General features: G+C 39.0%; 1 long non-coding RNA gene across 2 annotated transcripts; it reads right to left on the bottom strand.

Annotated features, from left to right (window-relative positions):
* Positions 1-3733: 3733 nt before the first annotated feature.
* Positions 3734-25687, bottom strand: LOC111754808 (uncharacterized). 2 transcript variants are annotated; one of them, XR_010050343.1, is made up of 4 exons: positions 25488-25687; positions 6191-6333; positions 5479-5531; positions 3734-4237 (listed from the first exon to the last, which is right to left on the bottom strand). It is a non-coding gene; the product is annotated as an uncharacterized LOC111754808 (long non-coding RNA). The 2 variants fall into 2 exon arrangements; XR_010050342.1 differs by having other exon boundaries at positions 5483-5531; positions 25488-25686.
* Between the last annotated feature and the right edge of the window lie 456 nt (positions 25688-26143).

Raw genomic sequence — 26143 nt, forward strand, 5'->3', positions numbered from 1 at the left:
ATCCATTTACCTATAAAAGTCTCAACTTTATCCTTCTTTATGGCTGAGTAGTACTCCATTGTACAAAAATACCACATCTTTTTTCATCCATTCTTCACTTGATAGGCATCTGGGTTGCTGCCAAGACTCAGCGATCACAAATTGTGCTGCTTTAAACATGGGGTGTACGTATATCACTGAGGTATGATGTTTTTAATTCTTCTGGGAAAATTCTCAGAAGGGGAGTAACTGGGTCAAATGGAACCTCTAATCCTAGTTTTTTGAGGAATCTCCACACTGATTCCCAAAGTCTGTACCAGTCTGCACTCCCACCAGCAATGGAGACGGGTTCCTTTCTCCCCACATCCCCAGAAGAATTATTGGTTGATTATTGGTTGATTTTTTTTATGATAGCCATTCTTTCTGGAGTGAGATAGAATCTCATTCTTGTTTTAATTGCATCTCTAGAATGAACTGACTAGGTGAATTGTAATCGTAAAGCATAGATCAAAGCCGTAGCTGCTTGAAATGAGCGATTCTGCAAGCCTAAGTGCCTGCCCCAGGACAGGAGCTGTCCTCAGGCCCACAGGCCCCTGGTCTTCCTGACGGAAGGTGACACAGACCACCAGCTGACCAGCCCCGGGGTGAAGGGCCAGGACAGTGAGAGCGCTCTCGGCACGCTGCCCACAGGACCTTGTCTCCCCGCTTTGCCCTCGCCCCTTCCTCTTACCATGATCATTTTCTCCTCTCATAGTTATCCTCGGCTGCAAGCCCTACCATGGCCCTGTCGGCATCGCTGGTGCTGCCCGTTCCAGATCCAAACCCACAGAAACGCACTGCCACTGTCTTCACCCCTTCACAGGAGCTGTTGGTATGTGCCTCGCCTCTGATTTCTCAGTTCTGAAAAGTTTTAAAGTTTACTGTAATCTAGGGCCAGGAGTTTAGCTCAGCAGTGTAAGTGCCTGCGACGCAAACGTGAGATGGTGAGTTCTCTCTGGTACCAAAATAAAAAATTACTGTAATCTAGAAAGTACTTGGATGATATGATTGGATTTTTACCTCACAAACATACAAGAGCATTATTATAAAGTAAATCTTACTATTTAAATTAATGCCATGAAAAAAATTAATTAATTAGTCTATTAATTCTACATCGGTCCCTGAAAAATGACAAATTCAGTGTGACTCCAAATGAGAACAAAATCTCACTCACAGTACATGTATCTGTGGTCTCCATCAGGATAAAGTTCAGGTCTGGGTGCAGATATCCAGCATTTGAAATTTAGAAACAAATTCTAACTTTAATTTACAAATCAGGGGTTTACATTCATTTAAGAGTGTAGTGGGGGTTGCTGACCCTGTTCTTAAACCATACATTCAATGAATATATATTGTGGCAGATATATATGCAAACATTGTGTTGCTACTCAATATCCTGCTTCCCTTTCATAATAATTGAATCTTTATTTTGTTCTAGGTGGTGGCATGTCTAGGCTCAAACATTAAATCCATATTGGTACACATATTTGTTATATCTTGCTTCACTCTACCAGAAACCAGTATCCTCATGTCCCTTTTCTCTTTGCAGCTAGAAATGGCTATAGGACTGAGGGTCATATTTTGGCTCTAGAATGTTCCCTAAACACCCATGTGTTAAAGGCTTAGTTAGAAACTTTAGGAGGTCGAGCCTGGAAAAATTGGGTTAGGTCATTGGAGGCATTCTCTGACTCTATCTCTGTGTCTGTCTGTGTCTGTGTCTGTCTGTCTGTCTGTCTGTCTGTCTGTCTGTCTCTCTCTCTCTCTCTCTCTCATATTCTAGCCAGGAGGCAAACAGCTTTGCCAAGCCATAGGCTCCCACCGTGATGTACTGCCCTACCCCCAACCAAAGTATGAAAAGCCGTGGACCCAAGTAGGCTGAGAGCTCCAAAATTGTGACCAAATCATGTGTAACTGTAATGCAAAGCTGACTCACACTGAGTTATGACCATGAGAATGTAAGGAAAAGTTTACCAAAGCCTTAAAAGAAGGCTTTGGTTTTCTGATAAGAAAGATAGATGCAGCAGGTACCATCCTTCCTTCTTTCCCCTTCACATAGTATAATTTATGGAGTTAGAGTAGCAATCTCTAGATCGATGGGGCAACAAGCAAGAGGATGAAAGGTCATCACATTGGAGATGGCAAAGAGAAGTTAAGATTATTTCCTGAGATTCAGAAACATGGGATTAAGTTACGAGTCTCAGGAGTTTTAGGCATGTTAATTAGGCAGTAAAGTAGAGAATTAACAAAAACTAAGTACTAGGAATTATGGTATAGTGAGAGTACAGGTAAGGTTCATACTGATTTAGAGCAGATCTACACTATCATTCAAATTTGCAGTGTAAATTACTATAACTTTTTTTGGAGAGCAATTAGCAATATGTATCTGCATTTTTAAAATGTGCAGCTCTTTAAACTAGCAATTCCTCTACTAGGAAATTATCTTACAGAAAAACAGGTGCAAAAAGATATATGTACAAGATTATATTGCAGCATTGTTTGAAGTAGCAAAAAAAGAATACCAATATACACAAAATTAGGAAAATAAATTAATGTACATACATTCATACAGTGAAATTCTATGTAGCAATTCAAAAAAAAAGAATAAAGTGCTTTATATATAATGACATCAAAACATGCCAGCGAGATATTCTTAAGGGGAAAAAAACCAATATATGTAATATGATGCCATTTTATTTAAAAAATTAGAAACATAAGTGTAGGGGGCTGGGGATTTAGCTCAGCGGCATAAGCGCCTGCCTTGTAAGCAGGCAGTTGTGAGTTCAATCCCTGGTACCGATAAAAAGGAAAAAGACAAAAAAAAAAAAAAAAAGTCCACAGCGGGAACGTGCCAGTGATTGGCTGGAAGGACAGAGTTAGGGTATAAAAAGCCCTACTGCCCATGCGCGCTGCAGGCCCCACTTTGAACTTGAGGCTGATTCCGTTTACCTTCATAGGTGCATTCTCCCTTTATTGGTTTTTCTACTTGTTTCCCTTCTTCACAACAAGACAGCATGTTCTTGAAACTTGTTCTCTTGCCACCCAAACAACATATAGTTTCACCTGGAGTTTCTAAGGGATTTATTACTAAAATTTTCAGAGTATAATAAAATAATAAATGCTATCTATTTTTATTGTTATAATAAACTGCTTCTGCCCTTCCGGTGTATTGCTGCATGAATTAACGCATCTCTCTTTGATATGATTGGGAACTCAGGTGTTAAATGCCAATGTCCAGTTTCTAAATTCCCCTTCCAAGCATTTTTTTCTCTATTTTTAGCTTCTTCTGTTTGAGTTATAACATTGACACCTGGAGGAGCGTTAGTTTATAGACAGACTCATTACATTTCAAAGGAAGGTTTGTCTCTTCCATCTCAGTCTATTCTCGTTGCATTCAAAGCCATTTCCTAACTAAGGTTATTGAAGCTGAGAAATCTACAGTGAGTCACCAAAGCGAATGTAGCGGTTTTGAAGAATAAAAGCAAGGAGCTGGACACAGAAGTGACCCTGGATGTCAGCTACCAGTAGTGATGAGCTTACGTGAGTACTGTTCGGGTCAAAAGAAGTGTTGCTGAGGAGAGTAGTCCATTATTTGGACTACTATGGCAGTCATCCATTATTTGGCAAAAAAAAACTCTCCCCCACAACTGGAGATGAAAGAAAATGCCCTCAAACGATGAGGTTTTGAGAAAGGCGATACCAGAGAGTGGGAGTTACGTACATCCATCAGAGATTTTATTTGCTAAATACATTCATCAACCCTGGTTAATGTACATAGAAAAAGAATTCATTAAAAGACAGTTAGTGGCTCACACAATCTCCAGCAGGACTAAAGAACATGACTCAAGCCACACTGCCAGAAAGAAAGTCCTCAATCTCACTGCTCTGCAGGTTGTCAAGAAAACACCAGCGTTGCCACTGCTGTGCATTTCATTTGGCTCACACAACCAACAGCAAGCATGTCGAACATCAGGGCTGGAACTGCCACGGACACCACCAGGGACAGTCAGCCAGGGTCCTGCGGACCACTGCTGCTGCCTCTGAGAGTGCTGGTGGGCCAGCGCTCGCCCACAGCTGGATTCCTTGTGATCGCTGCTTTCATGTGTCTTTACCTTCCAAGCCAAAGGCCTGTACATCAGATGTATCTGATTGGTGGAACACCACGCAGCCTTTTGAGCGTCTATAGTGGACGGTGGTTAAAAAAAAGTGGAAACAAAATCATCTGTAGCAGAAGGGAAAAAGAGACAGTTTGTGTACTTTAGTAAAGGAATTCTATAAGGTTGAGTGAAAGACAACCAGTTGCACTAAGCAGATCCATCAAGTCCTAAAATAGGGCAGGGGGGGGAGGGCATTAACTGGATACAAGGCAAGAGACATAAAGAAGGCCGAGGTTTTTTCCTAAGAATGTTTATTAAAGGATTTTTTCTGGTAAAGGAAAATAAATGTCCTGAAAATACTAAATGTTCAAAGAAGCAAATAAAAATAGTCCATAATCTGCCAAACTCATCATAGGCTATTAACACTTAACCTATTTCCTACATCTTTTTCTATAGTCTATACAATCTGTTTTATAGATTAGATTCTTATGACTACTTAAATTTTATTCTTTAGATGCATCCTGATTTTTGGCATATTTCACACACTTGTCCCACAGGATTTATGAGGGGTGGTTTCAGGAACCTCTGCAGAACCAAAATCTGAAGATGTTCAAGTCTTTCATACCAAATGGCATAGTATTGTCACATAACCTGTGTATTTCCTCTTGTATACTTTAAATTACCTCTAGATTAGTTATATTATCTAACATATTGCAAACTCTATGTAAATTACTGTAATACTATGTTCTTTAGACAATAATGACAAGAAGAAAGGTCTGTATATTTTTAATACAGACTCAGTTTTTAATATTATTAATTCACAGCTGATCAGTCTGTGAATGCAGAATCCACAGATACAGGAGTCAACTGTATTTTTCCTTAAATTTCTAGAAGTGAAGTAGCTGCAAAAGGATTGTGCATTTCCAGACTTCAATGTTGAAATATTTTGTTTCTCTGAATTTTCACTAACACTGTGTATAATGAAATTTTAGAATCTTAATAGGTAAAAATTATCCCATTTTTATTTTGCATTTACTTCATCTAAGGCTTTGTCTTTTGCCATGTATATGTCTAAACTGCCATTTGTTTTATCCCATTTTTTTCTTTTGAAAATGCATTTCTTTTTTCTTTGATTCCTAAGAGTACATTGTAAGGATGTAAATCATTTATCAAGTAGGTTTAAAATGCTTTTTAAAGTTTCCACTTATTTTGCAAGTTGTTCACACATATAGAAGTTCTAGATGTTTACATAGCCAAATCAATCTTTTTCTTTATGCTGTTTACCTTTAGATCAGTGTAGCATCACCTAATGGCAATTTTTTTTAAAGAATACTGAATTTAAATCACAGAAATACAGGGAACATACTGACTTGCTTTTCAGTCTTCACTCTCTCAGTCAATGATCCATTCTTCAAATTGCTTAGGGAAAAAAGAAAAAAACTAGTGTCAAAAGACAAGTCTTTCCCCACATGTCTAGCCCTAAGATGTACCTTGAAAACATGTATCCATAATATGACACTTATCTCCACTGCACACACTGTCACCATGATTTCTGAGATTCTTGCTCAGAAGACTTTATTTATCTCCTCCCTGCTTTCTCCCTGTTCCTTGCAATTTGTTATCAACACAGCAACCAAGATAATCTTTTGAAATGAAAACCAAGCTAAGCAAGGTGGCATAAGCCTGCATTCCAGCTACTCAGGAGACTAAGTAGGAAGACTGTAAGTTCAAGGCTAGCCTGGGAAACTTCAAATTACCCTTCTCTTCTGCTCAAATTGCAAGGCATTCCCAACCCACGCAGAGGAAAAGCTACAGTCACTACAGTGAACTATGGGATCTGATGGATCTGACACCAGCTCCTCCTTCCTGATCCCTAGAACCAGTCTCCACCACTCTCCCTTCTATGCCCCATGCCACCCATACTGGTTCCATCTGATTCCCAACCACACTAAGAACTTTCCTGCCTCAAGATCTGTACATAACCTGTTTCTAGTCCCTTAACATCCAAACACCCCCACTCCCTACTGCAAAGGAGATCTCTGTCCAAACGCCCTCTTTTACCAGGCATAGTAATGCACCTGTAGTCCCAGCTACTCAGGAAGCTCAGGTAGGAAGATCACTTGATTCCAAGAGCTCTGGGCTGCAGGGCACTATGCGGATCAGGTTCACACTGAATTCAGCATTAATATGGTGACTTCTGGGAGCAGAACCACCAGGTTGCCTAAAGAGGGACAAATTAGCCCAGAACAGAAACAGAGGATGTCAAAATTCCCATGCTGATCAAATGACACCTTTTTAAAGATCTTCTCTGAGTACCTTACTTCAAATAACGCTATCACCACCCTCACTCTGTCCCCCAAACCCTGGTATTTATTTGACTACAGCATTTATTATCATCATGTGTCAATGGCTTGTCTGTCTGTCCCTAGAATGAAAAACCTTTAAAGACAGAAAATGTACCTTCAGCATCTGCAATGAAGCTTGACATTTAGCAGGTAGTAAATATTTTTTATAAAAGAAAGCAAGCATGTCTTAGGGTCTCTAAGCAGACTCTAAGGCAAGATTTACTATGCAGATAGAAAGAAACAAAGGATGCAGCCAGGTTCTAGCCTCAACCTGTTCCTGAGTGGAGGCCCAGCCTGTATACATTTTACTCAGAGTTAATGTCACTCACAGCCAAGGGAGCCTTCATACTCCCTCCCCAGGCAGTTGCTGGTGGCCCTGGAGGACCCAAATTCCCAGGCGCTCTCCCCTTTCAGTTCCCATAGCTCAAGAAAAATTCTCTAAACAAGGAAATAAATACCAGCCATTAGCATCAAAGCCATGAAAACTGGTGTGAAGGACCAAAACTGCCCACGGTAGCACTGAATGGATGAATGAATGAATGAATGAATGAGAGAAGGAAGGGAGGCAAAACGGAAGGAAGGAAGGAAGGAAGGAAGGAAGGAAGGAAGGAAGGAAGGAAGGAAAGAAGGAAGGAAGGAAGGAAATGTTATAGCTATGTATAGTTTTCACAGTGGAACCTGTCCCTTTAATGAAACGTGGGTGTGTGAAATATCAGTCTGACAAGGGGTTCTAGTCTGCACTGTACTGGTCAGTGTGACCACACAGATTCTCTCTACATCCTTCTTCCAAAATGAGTTGCACCTGACTAATACTGAGTTGGACCACTGAATATTTATGCTGAGACTAGAACTGGATGAGACAACCAGCACAGCCTGCCATGAGCAGCTCTGCTCAAAAATCTCTGCCACCCAGCTATCAATTAGAGATCCATTTCAACTGAGAACAAAGAAAGCACATTCCCTTTTTCCAACTACAATCCTTTCCTTAAATTCCAACATGCCTCCTTAAGAAAATGTATCAAAATATTTAGCTAGGAACCAGCAAATGTAATTTGCAAAATGTTCTAGAAGTTAGCTATGCACTCCACCCTCACCCTAATTCTCAATAAGTTTCTCCTTTAGAATTATAATTCTTCAAATAACAAACCTTAGGGATTCTGATTCACAGAACTTGGTAGGGGCCTTGAGTGTCTACCATTTTAAAGCCTCCCAGGCCACTCTGGGTCAAAGCCAGGGTCAGGAACCTAGGCTGAGTCTTCCAACGACTCCTGCAGAGAATGGATTATTCTGATCAGAGTTTTCTCCCCTCTTCCCACCAAGCAAGGATACCAAGGGGAAGGACTTCCCTTCAGCTTTTAATTATAAAAACTTTAGTTAGATATGAAAGTTGAAAGAATGAATATTGTAAGCATACATACACTTTCTTACTAGACTAATTGCTAAAATTGTGAATGTCACTAGATTTGCTTTATGTACACATATATGTACACATAGAGACATATCATATACATATATATATGAAATAAGTTGTGCACAGCTAGATGCTTCACTCCTAAATATGACAGCATGACTCTCTAAAAGAACTTCCTACATGATAACAATACCATCATCATACTATATCTATCCAGCTCTAATCAAGAGGAAGAAAGCATCCAGTTACTTAATGGGAGAAATTTAATATAAAAATTATAAAGATACAATAGGAGAGCAAACATGACCATGTAAAGAGAACTCTAATGAGGACACTAGGGCAGAAGGAAGGTCTCCAGGAAATAACCATATTGGAAAAAGGGTCAAACACAGCTGGCATCCAAACTCATGGAAAAGGTATGGTTGCAATCAATGAACAGTGAAGAAATTTCTTGCAATTCAGATCAGTCTAGTCTGCAGTTAGCTGGCAAATGGAAAACAACCTTCCAGGGGCTCCAGAATCCAAAGCTGCAGGAAAAGAGTGCAGAGATCACAACTTCTTTGCAGGCACTTGGTATAGAGCAGTGTCATAGTCAGGAGTCACAGTACAGTGGACACGCAGTGTGAGCTAGGCCTGCAAAAACTGTGCCCTCTGGGCATGCTGCTAAGGCAGTGTACCATCAGATGTCCCCAGACTCACATACACTTTCAACCACGGGACAGGGGAGCTTAAAAGAAAACCACAACTTTCCCAAATAGAAGCCCTTCTGCCTGCAATGTCCCTCCTGCGCCCTCTATTGACAAAATTTAGCATCACGCATGCTGCCCAGGAGAAAAGCTCACAGAATCCAATCCAAGTATTTCTTGCTGCCAAGGAATACTAAAAAGGACTTGACGCTGAGATGATATTGGTAATTGGTGCACAAAATCAGATTAACAACTCCCTGGCAATGACTAATCCTTGTCCACATTCACATTTCTACTTTTGTCTCAAAGACACTGTGTATAGTCTGGGAGTTGTATTTAACCAGGCACCAGTCAGTTATTGCTCCTTTTGATTTAGAACAAATTCTCCTGGTGTGTTTACTTTAGTGACATTGATTGTAAGAGAATTTAAACCAATTACTTCACAGATTGAGTCACTTTCAAGATTTGTGTGATTTTTCTCTTGCTGGGGCAGTTAATTTGTTTTCTGTTTCTTGAATTTCTTGTAAACTGAAAGTTGGATTTAAATGTTTAATTAAACTCAAGTACAGTGTGTTTTAACAAGAATACTTTGTGCATGCCATTATACCTCACACTACAACACATTTAGGACACATAGTATTGGTTTCCCACTATTAAGACACAAAATTTCATCTCTTGGTTAGATAGCGATGGCCAAATGTCTCCACTATGAAGACATAAGAAACCTATGAGGTGTTACTTTGACACTTTAAGAACATACTGCTTCTCAAAAACATTTTACTTAATGGTTTTAGAGCCCACTTTGTCATTAGGGGCTGTAAAATGGGCATTACTTAATTTGATATTTCTATATTTTTAACTGACATCTTTCTGTAGAAAGAAACATTCTTTCCTAAGTCGGAAATTAACCACAATTTTCCTTAAAAAGAAGAAAAATGTTTACCTATTTCCAGAGCAAAGAAAATAATGTTGCTTGGAGGAGAGGAAGAGTTGTTTTGGAGGAGTTGCTTAGGAATGATTGTAGTGTTCAAGTATGACAGGAGAGCCCAGCTTCCCATGAGAACAGTGGGAGGAATGGGAGGAGACTGAAGGGAAACCAGCACAAGCCATCTGTTTTGTAGTTTGTGTGCCATGCGACTGGAGCAGGACCCTCCCCCCGCCCCCGTCTGCCACTTAATTGTCTTTCCAGTCACCTTTGGCATATTGGCTGCAGAATGTTGATGCAGAATTCAGAGAAGTGACCATGTTTAATTTATAGCCAACACAGAATGATTGAGTGGTGTGAGGCAAAGAAGCTGCCTGGTCTGATGTGTGTGCTAATGCTCAGAAAATACAGCACAGGAAATAAAAAGGGGCATTCTTATGTAGTTTTTATTCTTACAAATGATTGTTACCTTCATAGTCCAATGATTTACTTTTTAAAAAAGTTTTAAGCTACAACCTCTTAAAATGAGATCTCCAATTAAAAAACTAAGAATCTGTCTCTGATGTTATGGACTTAACATACTTATTTCCTCAATGCCAGCATATCTCCTCCACAATTACCTGTTATGGCTTGTATGTAGGTGTCCCCCCCCCAGGGCCTCATGCAGTTATGGGTAAGGCTTTTTGGAGGTGGCTGGATATGGGTGTGTGCTTCTGGGATCAAGGATGTGATGCTGGGATTGATTCACCAGTGCAATGCTAGGATTAAAGATGTGACTGCTAAAGGTAGCTTAGATAAGCTACAAGGGACAGAAAGAGCTGCTGAGATTGTCCCTTGTTGTGTGTTGATTGCTGCTTTTGTTGCCATCTTCTTGCCATGAACTGTTTCTTCTCTGTGATACTCCTCTGCCATGCTACCCTGCCTTGGAGCCAGCTAATTATGGACTGAAACCTCTACAAACTGTTGGCCAAAAAATAAACCTTTTCTCCTTTAACTTTGGGTGTTGCATATTTTGTCTGAGCAATGAGAAAAGTAACTAAGACATTACTTTATTCAAGTTTATATCTCAAGAGCTTCACAAAATACATTATCCAAATAGGAAAGCAATGTAGCGTCATGAGGAAAAGAATTGGGCTAAAATTTTTGACCTGCACTCTGGTACTAATCAGAAGTATAATCGTGCACAGCTAACCTAACTCAGAATTAGTTTCTTCATCCATAGCATAAAGATAGCAATTCTCTGGTGTTAAAAGTAAGCATGGATTTTAGGAGCAGAAAAATCTAAGTTTGTTGCCTCAGTTGCTCTCATTCTTGATAGATGACTTTGATAAATAAACTAAAACTCTGAGAACTTCACTTTCTTATTTTTAAGATGTAGATTGAAGAATTTTTTAAAATGCTTCTGTTACAAATTTTAAATCTGAGGAAGTTCCTTTTTCCCACCCAGAGAGTTCCAAATATGAGCTAGTCCACTCATTTTAAATGAGAAAACATTTTAAAACTGTAAGATTTTCATCTATAAGCTTTTTCCAGTTTCTAAGAGGAAATTCAGTTTTTGGCAACCAGAGTACTAGGGTTAAAGAAATTGCCTCCCCGATCAGAATGACTTAATTCCTACACTTACAGGAGGGGAAGCACAGAATATATGCAGTCCAACAGGGCAAAGATGACTCCTAAATGGTGTTCTTGGATGGACCCCACATTTTCCATTTGAGATGACACTGAAGTGTTTGCTGTTTTTTTGGTTTGGGGGGTTGGAGGAGGGTTTATTATTTGTTTGTTTGTTTGTTTGTTGTTCTTGCTGGGCTTTCGTATGTTTCCTAGATGCACTGCTATTATACCCTTTCATTTTTTTCACAGAAGTGAATAAAAACTACCGTTGAATACAGCATTATAGTGGATATGACCTCTGGTATCTAAACTCAAGGTTCACATGTGATTGAACTTTCAATGAGAACATTCCATGAGCATTCATCTGACTTGATGCTACAAGAAAAGAGATAAAAGGAGCTCAAAGAAATCCAGCAGCCCTACCGTGGCAGAGCAGCCAGCTCCCAGAGCATTGTGTAAGGCTGGAGTCACAGGTAACCTACAGAAGGCCCTTGTCTTATTCTGACCTGGAGCCAATATTCAGTAGAAACCATAGATCCCTTGGCAACAAAAGCACACAGAGCTCTTCACTGCTTCAGAGGAGGGCAAAATACTTATTGCATTCATGGTTTATTGCCATGTGATCAATTAACCTACAGTTTGCTGGTTTATCACAATAGTAAATGATTCTTATTTTCAGTTTTTGTGGGTCAGTTGAACTGGGTGGTTTCTGGATCAGGCCCTCACATAAGCCTGCAAATGAAATATCAACTGGGCTACATTCATCTGAAGATTTATATAAGGATGGAGAACCCACTTTTCATCCAAAAGCAAAATAAGAGTGAAATAAATCAGCAATGTTTTGTGTGACCTTGTTACTTCTGTTGCAGTATTCATCAGAAGCAAATTATTAAAACCAATTCATGTTCAGGGAAGAAGATCAACTCTACTTTTTAAAAGAGCCATTTCATTGTGATAAAAAGTACATACCATAAAATTAATTAATTAATTTTGTGGTACTGGGGGTTGAATTCAGGACATTTGCACTGAGCCACACTTTTTATTATTTATTTTGAGCCAGGTTCTCACATTGCTCACACTGGGCTTGAACTTCCAGTCCTTGTGGCTCAGCCTCTGTTAACAGTTTAGATCTGTCATGTCTTCCTCAGTCCTCGTGGGCTCAGAGACAGGGCTGTGGGAGATCACTGGATTATGGGAACACCATGGCTGACTTGCTGCTAGGAAATGAGGCTGGATAGAGGGTGAGTCGCCAGAGGCATGACCCGGAAGAGTATGTCTCCCTCCCCGGCACTTCCTTTCATGCTGTGCTTGTTGGCCGTCATGACACAAGCAGCTTTCCACTATCCAGGTCCTTCTACCTTGTTGCTTCTACCTGAAGCTGGCTGACCATAAAAGCTCTGAGACTTCTGAAACTGTGACCCAAAATGAACCTCGCCTCCTTTAAATTGTGAGTGCCAGGTATTATGTTTTAGTGACAAGAAAGTGACTAAGACAACCTTCCAGAGTGAAAATTTATCATCTTAACCATTTTAAGTATACAGTTCAATAATGCTAAGTATTATTTGTTGTATGACAAATCCCTAGAATTTTTGATCCTTCAAAATGAAACCATATACTAATTTTAAAACTCCTATTCCCTTCAACCACGCTCTAGCAACAATTATTCTGCTTTCTGTTTCTATGAATTGGATTATTTTAGATATCTCATATGTGTGGAATCATAGAATAGCTGTCCTTTTGTGAGTGGTCCGTTTCACTCATGATAATGCTCTCAGGGTTCAAGCATATTGTAGCATATGGCACGGTTTCCTTTCTCTTTAGAGGAACAATATGCCATAGCATACATTGCCCACATTTTGTGTATGCATTCATCTGTGGAAGGACATTTGGGTTGCTGACATTCCTTGACCAATGTGAACAGTGCTTCATAAACATGAGAGGACAAATATCTCTTTCAGATACTGCTTTTGCTTCTTTTGATTATTACTTGTACTTCTATTTTTTCACTTCTAATTTATTCTACTTTTAATTTGTTAAAGAACCTCCACACTCTTTTCTATAGGGTCTATACCATTTTATGTTCCTACCACAGTGCACACATTTGAGTTTCTCCTTAACAACACTTGCTGTTTTCGGTTTGTTTTTTAATATACTGGCTATCATAATGGGTATGAGACAAGGCCTTATAATTTTGATTTACACTTCTCTGGTGACTAATAAAGTTGAATGTCTTTTCATCTTTGTGGGTTATTATTTTTGGAAAAATGTCTATTCAAGTCCTTTGCCCACATAATCTCAGCTACTTAGGAGGCTAAAGCAGGAGGACTGAAAGTTCAAGTCAGAGAGGGCAATTTAGTAAGATTCTGTCTCAAAATAAACATATATTTTTTTAAAAGCTACAGATCTACTTCAGGTGTAAAGCATTTGCCGAGCCTATGTGAGACCTTGGATTCAATTCCCAGTATCCCTCCCCCAGAAGTCTTTTGTCTTTTTTTTTTGTTTGTTTGTTTTTAGACAGGGTCATGCTGCAGCCCAGCTAGCTTGAACTCACTATACTGTCCTGACTGGTCTTGAACTTCAGGCAGTTCTGCTACCGCAGCCTTCCAAGTGCTGGGATTATAGGACTGGGATTCCAGGTGACCACTATGCCCAACACTTTGCTCATTTTTAAAAATCAGGTTATTTTTGTCATAGTAACTGTTGAACAGTAGAGGCACGTTTGGAAACTACAACATTATCTTGAAGACTTATGAGAACTGAATTCACATGTGCAGATCACACTACCCATTATAGAGCAGTGATTAAAAATATTATTTGTCCTTAAAGGGTTGTACATCAAATAATGCTGTTAATAATATATGTACAGTTCTCTGCAAATGTGAGTTCATGTTCTAAAATTGTATGCAAAATACTTTTAGTATTTTTTTCCACATTTAAATACATAAATCTTTTTATCCATGGGCTGCTTTCTGTTTTTAACTGTAATCCCTTTCTTCTATTTTACTTTGTTTTATACAAAAAAGCAGCCAAAATACAATGAGTAAAGGAATAGAAACAATAACTAATTTTTCTAAAGCAAAGCCAGAATAAGATCCATTTAAAAATAAAATAAAATGTGAAGAAAAGCTGTAGCAGATTCCACTATTGAAAAAATCCCTGGAGAACCAGAATTGCTGTTCCTTCAGAGAACATGAGTGATGTTGAAAGATTAATAACGTTTGGATAACATTAATTACAGTGATGTTATAAACTCTAGGATTCCAGTTGCCATAACAACCCTCTATATGTTGGTTTTCTAATGACATTTCGAGCAAGTGCTGAGGCGACTGCATCACTTAAGAACTTAGATTGCTGTCACTCAGCGATTTTTAAATTGAATTGTTTTATTCTTAAAGAGTCAGAATATGTCACCGTCTTCAAAAATATTCTCAAAATTATAGGGAGGAAATGGTACATATTCCTATACAATTATAGAGTACTCAAGAAAAAGAAATATATTTTGTTTTTAACACAAAATTAATAGATTTTTTATAGGAAATAGAAAAGAGAGAAGGAAATGGGGAAATTATACTTCATATTTTTTAAAAGACTTTGTTCCCACAGAAAATTACTTGGCAATAAAATTCTTCTTAGAAGAGCCTGCTTTTACTGATTATTCTCTTTTCTCCATTTGATTTTGTCCACCTCTATTTTTTTCCTTCTGATAAATTCTTAGAAGCCATGATTTTCATCAACCTCTTGAAGTAAACAGTGGAAGGTCGTTTGCTTACAGCCTGTTGATCTCTCTGTTGACCAACCTATTCCCTTCTTGCAGGCACTGCTCAATGGCTATAATGAAAGGAAGAGTACTGGACCTGGCTTTATCACACTGCATTTTCACATTCCCAGGAGAATGTGTTAAGTGCATGTTGTGCCACTGTCAAAACACAAATCATAGTAACAGACATGCTCTTGGTTCTTGCTCAGCCCACATCCTACTCGCCCCTGCTGCCTGAGAGCACCCCTCTCCACCCAGACACCTGTAAGTGTGAACCCTGATTAAATCAGAAAGGAGCTTGAAGACAGAATGTTTATATCTTGTAGCCAAACTTTGTGTTACAGGACTCTGGAGAAAGCAGGATCTCAGCCTGTTAGTGCATCCCAGGAGATGGAGCTGGCCTCGCCCCAGGCTCTCCAAACCCTGGACCCAATGCTATCCCTTTTTATCAAGTCTGGGTCTGTCCCTTTACCAGATGTGCCACTGGGACTCTTTCAGTGCTTTTTCTTCACCCCTTATCTCTATTCTTAAACTTCCTTTACTGCATTCAGACTTATCCAAGGGCTTTGATTGTGATCTTTCAAAGTTCCTACTGTATTCCTCCACGGCTTCCCAGGGATGTGTGGGGTAATCAGTCCAGTCCAGGTTTCAGTTGACCCAGAACCATTGCAGGACCAGGAGCATAGCTCAGAAAGTAGCTGACAGAGCTTTATATTATGACATTGGCTGGAACTGATAAACATCAAAATCATTTATCTCATCCCTCCCTCAGTGTGAGGCAGTTGTGCTAACTCTCTTCCCTTCAAGTTTTCTCTGGATGTTCCTTATAACTTACTTGACTTTATGGGAACAGACATAAAGAGGTAAGAGAGAAGACTGTGTCTTTTATTCTGTTTGGTCCCTTTCCACCTTTTCCACACTACTCTCTGGCTGAGGACTAAGCTGGATGGTTTTCATAGAGAATTTTATGCTCTTTGACCTCCAGTTGGCTGTTGTCAATAACGAATCTCTGCCAGAAGATAGCAAGAAGGAGGAGGAGGAGGCCTTTGCCCCTTTTCCTGTCTTTTTCCTGGAGAACAGGATTCCCTCAGTCCAGACTCTAGTAACTGAGGCCTCCCTGTTTCTTTTCCAGCCCAGCAGCAGTAAGTGAACCCAGCTTTACTCACTATCTTTGATGGAGTCCTACAACCCCTTTGCAAAGAGTTCTTTTATTGAGCCTTCCCCAACTTACACTAACGTAGATGGTTTGTCAGTTTTTTGCTGAAATCCTGAAACATGAGTCTCTAAGTAGTTTAGCCCCTTCCCACCTATTCTAGGTAGGTTTCATTTTGCACCCCCAGGATGATCTTCCCCAAAACACACCCCCAAGATTCCTTCTCCATGTCTGAACCAAAATAAGGAAGTAGAAGTAAGATTCAGTGCAATGGCTTATATGTCCCCCAAAAGCCTCAAGTCTTCCTAGGTGGGGCTTTTGGGTATAACTGAATCATTGATATGTGATTTCTCAAAAACTAAAAAAATTGGACACTTTTTAAATGGCACTTAGTAGAAATAATAAAAAGGGAGAGGAACACATTGAAAGTTTTATTACTGAATTTTAAAAACTGACTGAAAATTAAAATCTTCTTCACAAAAAATATTATCTACAGAAACTGACTCAATAACTTGTTAGAAAATGCCCACAAAGGATGACAAGGTTTCCAGAGCTAAAACTGGGGAAATTCAATATGCTGTAGGATAAAATGTAATCACTGAATAAAATGTAAATTATTTCAATAAAATTAAAAATACCGAAAATCATTTAACCACATAGTAAGAAATATGATCAAGTAATTAACACAAAATATTATTTCCAGAAAATAATTTCTTGATGATATTCTCAGCAATGTTGGAATAATTCTAGTGAAATGTTTGTTTTATGTCTTCAATATCAATTAATAATACCTTCTGGATCAGAATAACTTTAAGATGGAAATATCCTTTTTGGGATTTCGCAGGCAGCTCTCACTCCAAGTACTTCCATTTTTAACCCTTTATCATGGTTGAAGAAATCTAGAAATTCTATCTAGAACCCTAACAACTTGCCTACAACAAAATTAGATGTTCTTAGTGAATGATCTCAGCTAGTTGCTAAAGTCAAAGTTTATCAGAAGGCCTGAATAGGGAATTGGCAATTAAAAATCAGCATGCACATCCATTAGGATGAGAACTATCCAGAAGTAAGTGTTGACAGGATGTAAAAAAATGAAATTTTTGTGTACTGGAATGTAAAACAGTGCAGACCCTACAGAAAACAGTGTGTCAATTTCTCAACAAGTTAAAGGTAGAACTGCCATATGATCCAGAAATCCCACTTCTAGATATGTATGCAAAAAATTAAAAAGTAGTATACCAAAGAGATACTTGTATGCCAGGGTTCATAGCAGCAATATTCACAACAGCCAAGAAATGGAAGCAAACAAATGTCTGTCAGCAGATGAATGGAGAAACAAAATATGGAATATACATACAATGGGCCATTGTTCAGCTTTAAAATGTAAGGAAATCCTGACCCAGGCTGCAACATGGTTGAACCTTGATTACGCTGCTAAATGAAGTAAGCTAGTCAGGAAAAGATAAATGCTATATGATTCCACTAATACAGCATAACTAAAATAATCAAATTCATAGAAACAAAAGGAATAGCTTTTGTTACAACCAGAGATTGGTTTTAAGGGGAAATGAGGGGTTTCTAAAAGGGCACTGAAATGTAGTTTTGCAAGATGAAAAACTTTCTGGGTCTGCTGTACAATGCAAACATGCTTAGCACTACTGATCTGTACACTTAAAAAATACTAAGATGTACACTTTTTACCACAATTAACAATGCTTTTTTAAAAACTAAACTACTATGAACAGGTACAAATAGCCTATGATGAATATGATCATTATGCATAACAAAAGTATACCAATAAAATTGCTTTTAAAAAATTAAACTACTGTCTTGGCCACAATATTTCATCCAAGAATATATCATATACATAATAGTGATTCTACAATATTATAATAAAGCTGATCACATCTTGGCCTTTTTTTTATTTAAAGAAAAGGAAACAAAAAATACATGGAGATAAAAAAGGGTAGAAATAATACAAAATTACAGAAAAATAAACAGTAAGAAATCGCTGGTTGATAAGTTACATATTGTCATCTTAGAAATAGCTGTTCAGGTTACAAAACTAAAGTATTTAAAATGACATTCAAAAAGTGACACTGCAAACAGTTCTGCTCAATGATCGAACAAAAACTCAGTAATATGGTTATCAGTCCTACACACTTGTTTTACATCTCAAAGAGGGTAAGATTAAACACATCAAAACAGAACAAAACAGTTAAAAAACAATTTAAAGAAATACAGATTTCAAAGCAAATCCACTGGAGATTTTCACTGTCTTGGCCTTTTGACTAAGATCAAGTATAAAAGTTGAAAAATTCCCGTCTAGGGCCTGGGGATTTAGCTCAGTGGCATAAGCACCTGCCTTACAAGCAAGCGGTCGAGAGTTCGATCCCTGGTACTGATAAAAAAAAAAGAAAGAAAGAAAGAAAAATTCGTGTCCCCCAGTGACATGGTACTTGTTATGACATGGCAGGACAATGCATTACTCACATTTTGGTCCTGATACTGGTGTAAACAGATATATTGTATTGCCAGTTGTGAAAAAGTACAGCATATATCACTACATGCAATATATAATACTTGATAATAAAAAGCTGGTTTATATATTTACTACACTACACTATACTTTTATATTTATATTATATTTTATATTTTATATTCCTTCCACTTAGAACTACAAGTTTACTATGCAACATGCCATATTGGGCCAGCAACAGCCTCCTACATCAAGATCACATCAAGAGCTCTGACAGTGTTTGATCTATATTGTCTACGTTTGATAAGCACCATCCGTCACGGTCACAACACATTTCTCAAGGTGTCCCTGCCATTAAGCAGCACATGGCTGTATGTGAATTTGTGATGGGAAGGATTTAAACAATGCATAGAAGTTGAGCCAAGAGCTTCACAGAGTACTTCTCCAACTTTTCCATGGAATTTCTTCTTGGGTAATTAAAAGTAATCAAGATAGTTTAAAAGCCATACTCAGAGGAGAAATTTCTCTGAAAATTTGTGCCTCGTCTCCAAAATATATGCAAATTTTGTTTACCTTTTCGTACTACACCAAGATTTGTTTTCATGTGAAAATAACATCTTAATTACCATTTAAAGGAAAAGTTCACATTTCTTTGAGTGTCATTCTAGGCCAGGATCATAAGGTTTTCCTGGCTGTTATGCAAATAAGTGTCAAAAAAGAATGAAATATAAGCTAAGAGAGAAAAAGGCTTAACCTAACTCATATGTGACAAACATTTAATCGTAAAAATTTAACACTTCCCCAAATTGCCTACAACAGTATTTAACTTATATATCTAGCATGCAGGTTTATACATTCCCTGCTTACTCAGTATCAGTACCTTAGTTGAGAAGAATATGTCAATACTTAAAGCCACGCTGTGTGACCAGAGCCACCAAGGTTCAGAAGTTCAAACCTCCACTAAAGGGTAAGTTCTTCTTACCCATTGCCCTCTCTCTAAACCAAGGTTTTTAAAGAGAAATTTTCTTCATTACTTTGAAAAAAGAATGTGGAAATTCAAATTCAGCTGCGCTGCTAGCCATGCTCAGTTCCAGACTAAGCTCAGAACTTGTAGAACACCTTCTGCACCCTGACTTCCTGGTGGAACTCCTACAGATGCTTCAAGCTCTTCCTGGGCCTCCCCAGGCCTCCCTTCCAGCCACACCTCTTCACTCCCTGCTCCCTAACCACTTCAGTTAGATTCTGTGGCAGGGACCAGAGCCAGGCTCAGGTGACCTCAGGTGATGTGGGTGCTTGAAAACTAGTGAGGCCATAATGAAGGCCAGGCATCATCTTTGTAGTCATTTTCTCTCCCATTCCAATCTTCCTTCAAAAACAAGAGTCACGATCTATCACCTGCGGGTACAAATTCCATATGATGAGCGTGATTGTTATGTACAGCTAAACTGTACCAATAAACTTAGTTAATGATTTAAAAAAAAAATCTATGCAATTACCCAACCCGCTGCTATGGAGTGTCATGAGGAAGTAACTGTAGCTTCTCCCAGAAAAAGGACCTCTGGCCCCTTACTCCTATGACAGTGTCATGCTTTCAATCAGTTCTTCTCTTTCTCTCTCTTTGTGCTTCTCCCTTTCAGCAGCTACCTCCCCTTTCCTTTTTTTCTAATTCTACTTTGGTTCTGTAGCTTTCTGAGCTTAACACACTGGCAACTGCCTGTAGGACACCATTGGTTGGATCAGTGAGTCTCCTCCCCTGCTGGGTGGAGTTCCTCTGTTAGGCCCCTCCAGAGCCCATGGGTAAGCCTAGAGATAATTGCCTTCAGCCAAGTTGCAGATTCCCGGTAAGTTCAACCATGAGCAAGTCTCAGAGTCACGTGACACAAAGTGTGGCTAGTCATGTACAGAGAACAGCCCGTGCTACTTTGCTTCACAAGCCATTTGCAAATGCTTACGTGATTGCATCGGTCATAACATAGTATAATTATTTCTCCATAACCCAGTTCCTTGCCAGACAGTAGCCCTCAGGCCAGTAACAGCATACTTTTAGGGGGCATCTATAGCACCATAGCATAGCTGATAAGTTCTCAGTAAAGTTTGTCAAAGTTAATTGAAATAAAGAGGAAATCAAAACACCTGAGTTCAAATTACAGTTTGTCTATTTCTTTGCTATATGAACTGAATATTATTTAATCTTTCTGTGCTTCCCTTTCTTCTTATGTAACAAGATATTGTTGCAATAAATATCAGACAGGATTGGATACATTAACATGGTTGCTTGGTGTATAAACACATATATTTAAACTCCCCTTTGTTTACACAGTATTGTAATTACATCCCAATATATTCTCTCTCCCAATATGAGGGTACGTTTAAAGGACAGGATCAGTGTCTCGCTAACCTTTGACTCGCACCACCCCAAATCTCTGTATGTAAGAGATATTTAATATGAATAAGTGCTGTAGAAGGCTAATGGATTTAGAAACTGTATTGCTTCAAATCTTTCTGTCATAACAGTCTTTAAGAATTAAAAACAAGCAAAAAAAAATATGAAGCATCACAAATAACTTAGTGGTCCAGCCTATTTCCAATAACTCCGGATATCTAACAGTCTTCTAAGAGCCACACGAAAGCTGGGAAGCCTTTGTTTCAGTTTTTCAGTGTGTGTCTCCACCTGCTGTATTTACTGGAAAGTGGTTCATGCGTTCTAAGAGTGAGATTCCAAGGATCTGTCCTTGCACAATCAAAGCTGCACCCTGGGCCTTAGTGTACCGGTACATGTCCTCGGGCACCACTAGGGGGCACGCGAATGTCTACTTCAGGGCGCTTTCACTCAAGGACAAGCAAGTCTTGAATTTAAAAAAAATAAACAAAGTAAACGCACCACTACGCAGCTCGGTCTGTTTCTAAGTGGAAAACTACATGTGGGCATGTCCAGATTTGTATTTTGTGTTCCCTTACTGAGTGATACGATCTCCCAGCTCATCTTTCCTTTTGTTTTCTATTTCCTCCTTCCAGGTCTCTCTCCCTTTGACTGTAACAAATGAGCCTTTTTTCGACACAGGCTTAACCCACAAAAACAAATGCAGATGAGATAACACAAGCACTGCATAATTTTGTTGGCGAAGCGGGGAGAGCTGACCCTGCAGCCTCTAAGCACCTGTTTGTGCTTCCTCCTCCCCGCCTTACTGGCTCTCAGCCCTGCACACCCACTTTCTGTTTTCTTTCTGAAAATCCCCCTTCCATCTTGGCAACATAACAGAATATAAAAATTAAGAAAATAAGACTTTGAAAAAACTTGTTTATTAAAAAATAAACCCAAACCAACCTCAACTGTCCAGTGGGTACTACTAGACTCCCGTAAATGGCTCTGAATTCCAACTCACTATTGCCCTTTTATGCATCCTGAGGGCTACCTGCTGGACACGTCACAATTCCTCATCAAAGGATCATCTAGCCTGAGAGTGACACACAGAAACACGTCAGCCACCTGCAAGCTGAGAGGCTGTTCCTGCAAACCTGGCTGTGGAGACAGTGCTTCCATGCAGACTCGGTTTGGACTGTCAGGGCCCTCTAACATTGGGCTGCATTCGTTCTGCCTTCTGGCGAGTCCAGGGCACACAGTATTCAAGTGGTCAAGCAAAGATAAAGGTCATGGTGCTATGGGCAAGCTAGACATTTCCAATCCCAGAAGAAAAAGTAATAAAATTTTAACAAACCTGGGCATGCTGACACATAAATCCCCAGTATCACAAATAAATAAATAAATGTTTTTTATATTTTAAAAAAATCTAGTGAGAACCTCCTCAAGCCTCAGGGCAACGGTTAAGAGAATTTTACACCTCTGGAGACTGGGCTACTGTTCTGTCACAGCTGACACAAGCTCTGTGCCTAAGTGAGTGTCTGCTTTTTACGACTTTTGGAAAAAGCCACCATATTTCAATTTTACCTGGAAAGCTGTAACTACTCTACTCTCATATCATGCGAATAATAAACCAGGCGTGAGTTCACTAATTATTGCAATAATTATTGCTCTCTAATACTGTAATGGCCAATTAATTACTACGCACAGTTTTTATCTTAATACTCCTTAGACTTTTCTCCAGATAATCCCTGGAGTTTCTACCCCATTTGGTTATTCTCTTAAAACTAGTTCTACCTAATCCATTCTGTTATAGATGAAAAAGATCATTACTTTGCATAAACAAGTGCATACAAAGAATTTAAAGTACAATACCTTTAACCCTTCAATGTCTACTGTCCCTTCTAAAAATAATGTTCTAAAAATAATGTTCTAAAAATAATGTTTATTTTTAGAACACTCAACAATAGAATATAATAAAACTATTGCTCTTCAAAAATAAGTAAAGTACCATACTTAGCTATACTTTAAATTTTTTACATTGGCAATTTCAAACAGCTGCCCTAGAGGGTGCTGCTCAATATTTAAATGCTCATTCTTTTCCCAAGTTCCAAAATGCAGGTTCCTAGGTCTTGGGCTCTGAATTTTCTGAATAAGAAAGAGAGAGATTTGCCTTTTTAATAAGTCTCCTGAGCAAATGTGAGACAAACTAAGTTAGACAACAGCAATTAAACATTTTAAAAACTGCTCTAAGTTCCCTGAACTACTTCCACAAAGCAACTTTTGAAAAAAAAATCCTCCTTGATTAGAAGGAGAGTGTGAAGTGGCCACATAAAGTGTATCCACGCCCAACACTCTCAAAACCTCTATGACCACTGCAATCCCTCAGCGGATATGGCAGCCTCCCAACCCATATTCTTGCTTCCATGTCTGTGGAGTCAGTTCCCCAGCAGCAGCTGGAGTGAATTTTTTTAAATAGATACTGCTTCTTATGCTCCTGCTCAGAACCTTGGAATTATCACCCATAACCCTCAAAATAAAATCCATGTATCATGCAGCAGCTCACATGGCCCTGAGGGAAAAAACTTTAGTCAGTTTTCTTGCAGCCCTTGGCTGGTTATTTTTACTGTTCTTCCAACAAACCCCAGGGCCTTTAAGCAAGCTGTGTCACAGCTCTTCCTCAGAATTTTGAAGCTTCCCTCTGCTCACTGCTTTTGGATGACTGTTCATATGTCATCTCCTCACTCATCACTACTCATCTGTCTTGCCATGGTGGCTGGGGGAGGCAGGGCCTTGGGTGACCAAGGAGAGAGTACTGTATTCTTTTTCATCATCACAAAGCACAGGAACAAGCTTTGGTCTACTGAATGAGTTAATGAATAAGCAAGCTAAATTAAAGAGCAAATAGAAAATATTAAATCTACATACAAATAGAGACCTGGTCTTTTAATTATTCAATGGTATTTCAACTAAGTTTCCATTTAAAGTTGTACATGGAAACTGGCCAATTTTACACCACCATTCATCATGCCAATCACTAAAACGGTGAGTTTTGCACAAGGAAAAAGTTTATTCAAGAGGCAACCAAGTGGAGATGGGAGAGTAAGTCTCCTTAACCACTTCCCTGAGGTTAAGATTGAGAAACATTTATGAGATAAAGGAGGCACGGTAATTTAAGACATGGCAAAAAGCGATGGGAGTTGACATCAGCAGTGTGCACACATCGTTTCCATAGAATGCACTTGTTCAGAAAACAGCAGTGTTAGCATGATCTGAGGGAGAGCTTTGGGCTCTCCAATAGCTAAAGTTCACCCATATCCATTTGTGCAGGGCCAAGGGAAGAGATAGAGGTTGCAACAAAATTGACCTTCAAGTCCATAGAAGTTTCTTCAGTAACTGTTATCATCATGTCCTACATATCAGGGGAATTAGCTACAGCAAAGCTAGTGGGAGGCTAAGAAAGTTTTGCTCAGCTCTGTGAAGCTGAAAGCAAATGATGTCAGAGAGTTTGGTCAGGTTTTTTTCTCAGTTTCACCATCATGAGCTGGCTAAAGATATTTTACCAAATGATAGACCAAATATACAGCAGTGGCCCCATAAAACTATATCACCTAATGACATTTCAGCCATCTTAGTTTATGGAAGTACACTTTATGATGTTTGCACAATGATGAAATCACCCAAGAATACATTCCTGCCATTAAGTTATAGGAAGCTGTACATTCAATTTTTCGTCTACCCTTGTCTTGCCTCTTAGGAATGAGTTCCAATAGGTCTCTGGGAAGAGACACACATTTTTTTGTACACTGGTGATTGACTCCAAGGCCTTCACATTGAGCTACGGTTTCAGCTTATCTTAGTCGCTTTTCTCATTGCTGAGACAAAATACACAAAAATGCCCAACGTTTAGGGAAGAAAAGTTTATTTAGCCAACAGTTTATACAAGTTTCAATCCATAATCAACAAGATGACATTACAAAGAAGAAACAGTTCATGGAAGGCAGAAGCTAGCAAGACAACAAGGGATAAGACAAGTCTCTTTCTGTCCCTTATATTATATCCAGGCTACCATGATTAAGGCAGTACTGAACCAATCCTTGGATTATTTAATAATCACCCACTCTTAATTCTAGAACCCTTAGTCCTAGCATTGCATGAATCATAATCCAGATTCTGCCACCTCTGAAAAAGCCCCCCCTATGACTGCATAAAGTTTTGGGGGACATCTAGGCACAAGCCATAGCATGGCCCTTTTCATTTTTTATTTTAAACAAGTTCTCACTAAGTTGCTAAGTTGCCCAGGCTGGGTTTGAACTTGTGATCCTCCTTTTTCAGCCTCTCATAGTACTGGGATTACAGACATGTTCTACTATGTCTGGCTAGAGACACACCCTTATAGAAAGGCACTTCAAAGGTTTCAGGTGTATACCCAATATAGTTCATATTACTTTAAAATTATTTACCTAATAATAACCTTAACATTAATATAAATTTAAGAAAGCAGATTTTAACAAAAATTCCTGGCTCGGTCTAATCCTGGAGAATTAACAGTGTCCTCTTTCCTATAGTGGACGATGCTTGGTATGGGCCCTCTTGATCCATACTCCACCCTTGTCTGTCCTGCTGATTAAGTGGCCTAGAACACTGACCTTCATGGATTGCATCATACAGGTTCCCTTCGTCACTGTCTTCTTTGTGTTTTGGCCAGTGGGAAGCATCAGCAGGATTGGCAATGGGTAGTGTCCTCCATCTAACGATGCAGTTGAGTCAGACGGCCTTCTGCTAAACTAGTCTTCTCTGAACTTTAGTAGGTGGCTCTTCCCCTTGCCCTTGTGGACCTGAGTATTGCAATGGCTCCCTCAAGTTGCTGGTGCTGGGGTGTTTCCCCTGACCTTACCCATATATAGCTCTTAATCTTTTTTCAATCACTCCTTTGGGTTAATGGTTAACATGGTTTGAGTGTATGGTGTTGTCATCTCTTCCTAATGATTATCAGAACCTAAATTGCGTCAGTAACATTTCAGCCTCTTCCTCTCATTGTGTCCATTTTTTCCTCATTTCCTAAACTGCACTCAACAGCTCCAACATCGTTGGCCTGTACCTCCACTACAGCTAGCACTCTAGAAAGTCTTAACATTCTGCGGTTCTCTACTAAAAGGGTCTTGGCTTCTATTTATCTTTCAGAATACCATACTTATGTTTTAAGCATGGAAAGTTAAAAAAAAAAAGAATTAGCTACTAAAAATTCTTTAAAATGACTCTCCCACAACACCTGTCACCCTATTTATTCTGAACACCCCATGAG

Source organism: Cavia porcellus, unplaced genomic scaffold (genome assembly GCF_034190915.1).
Source record: "Cavia porcellus strain 051 isolate PalLab524CR breed Dunkin Hartley unplaced genomic scaffold, mCavPor4.1 scaffold_11, whole genome shotgun sequence".
Lineage (NCBI taxonomy): Eukaryota > Metazoa > Chordata > Mammalia > Rodentia > Caviidae > Cavia > Cavia porcellus.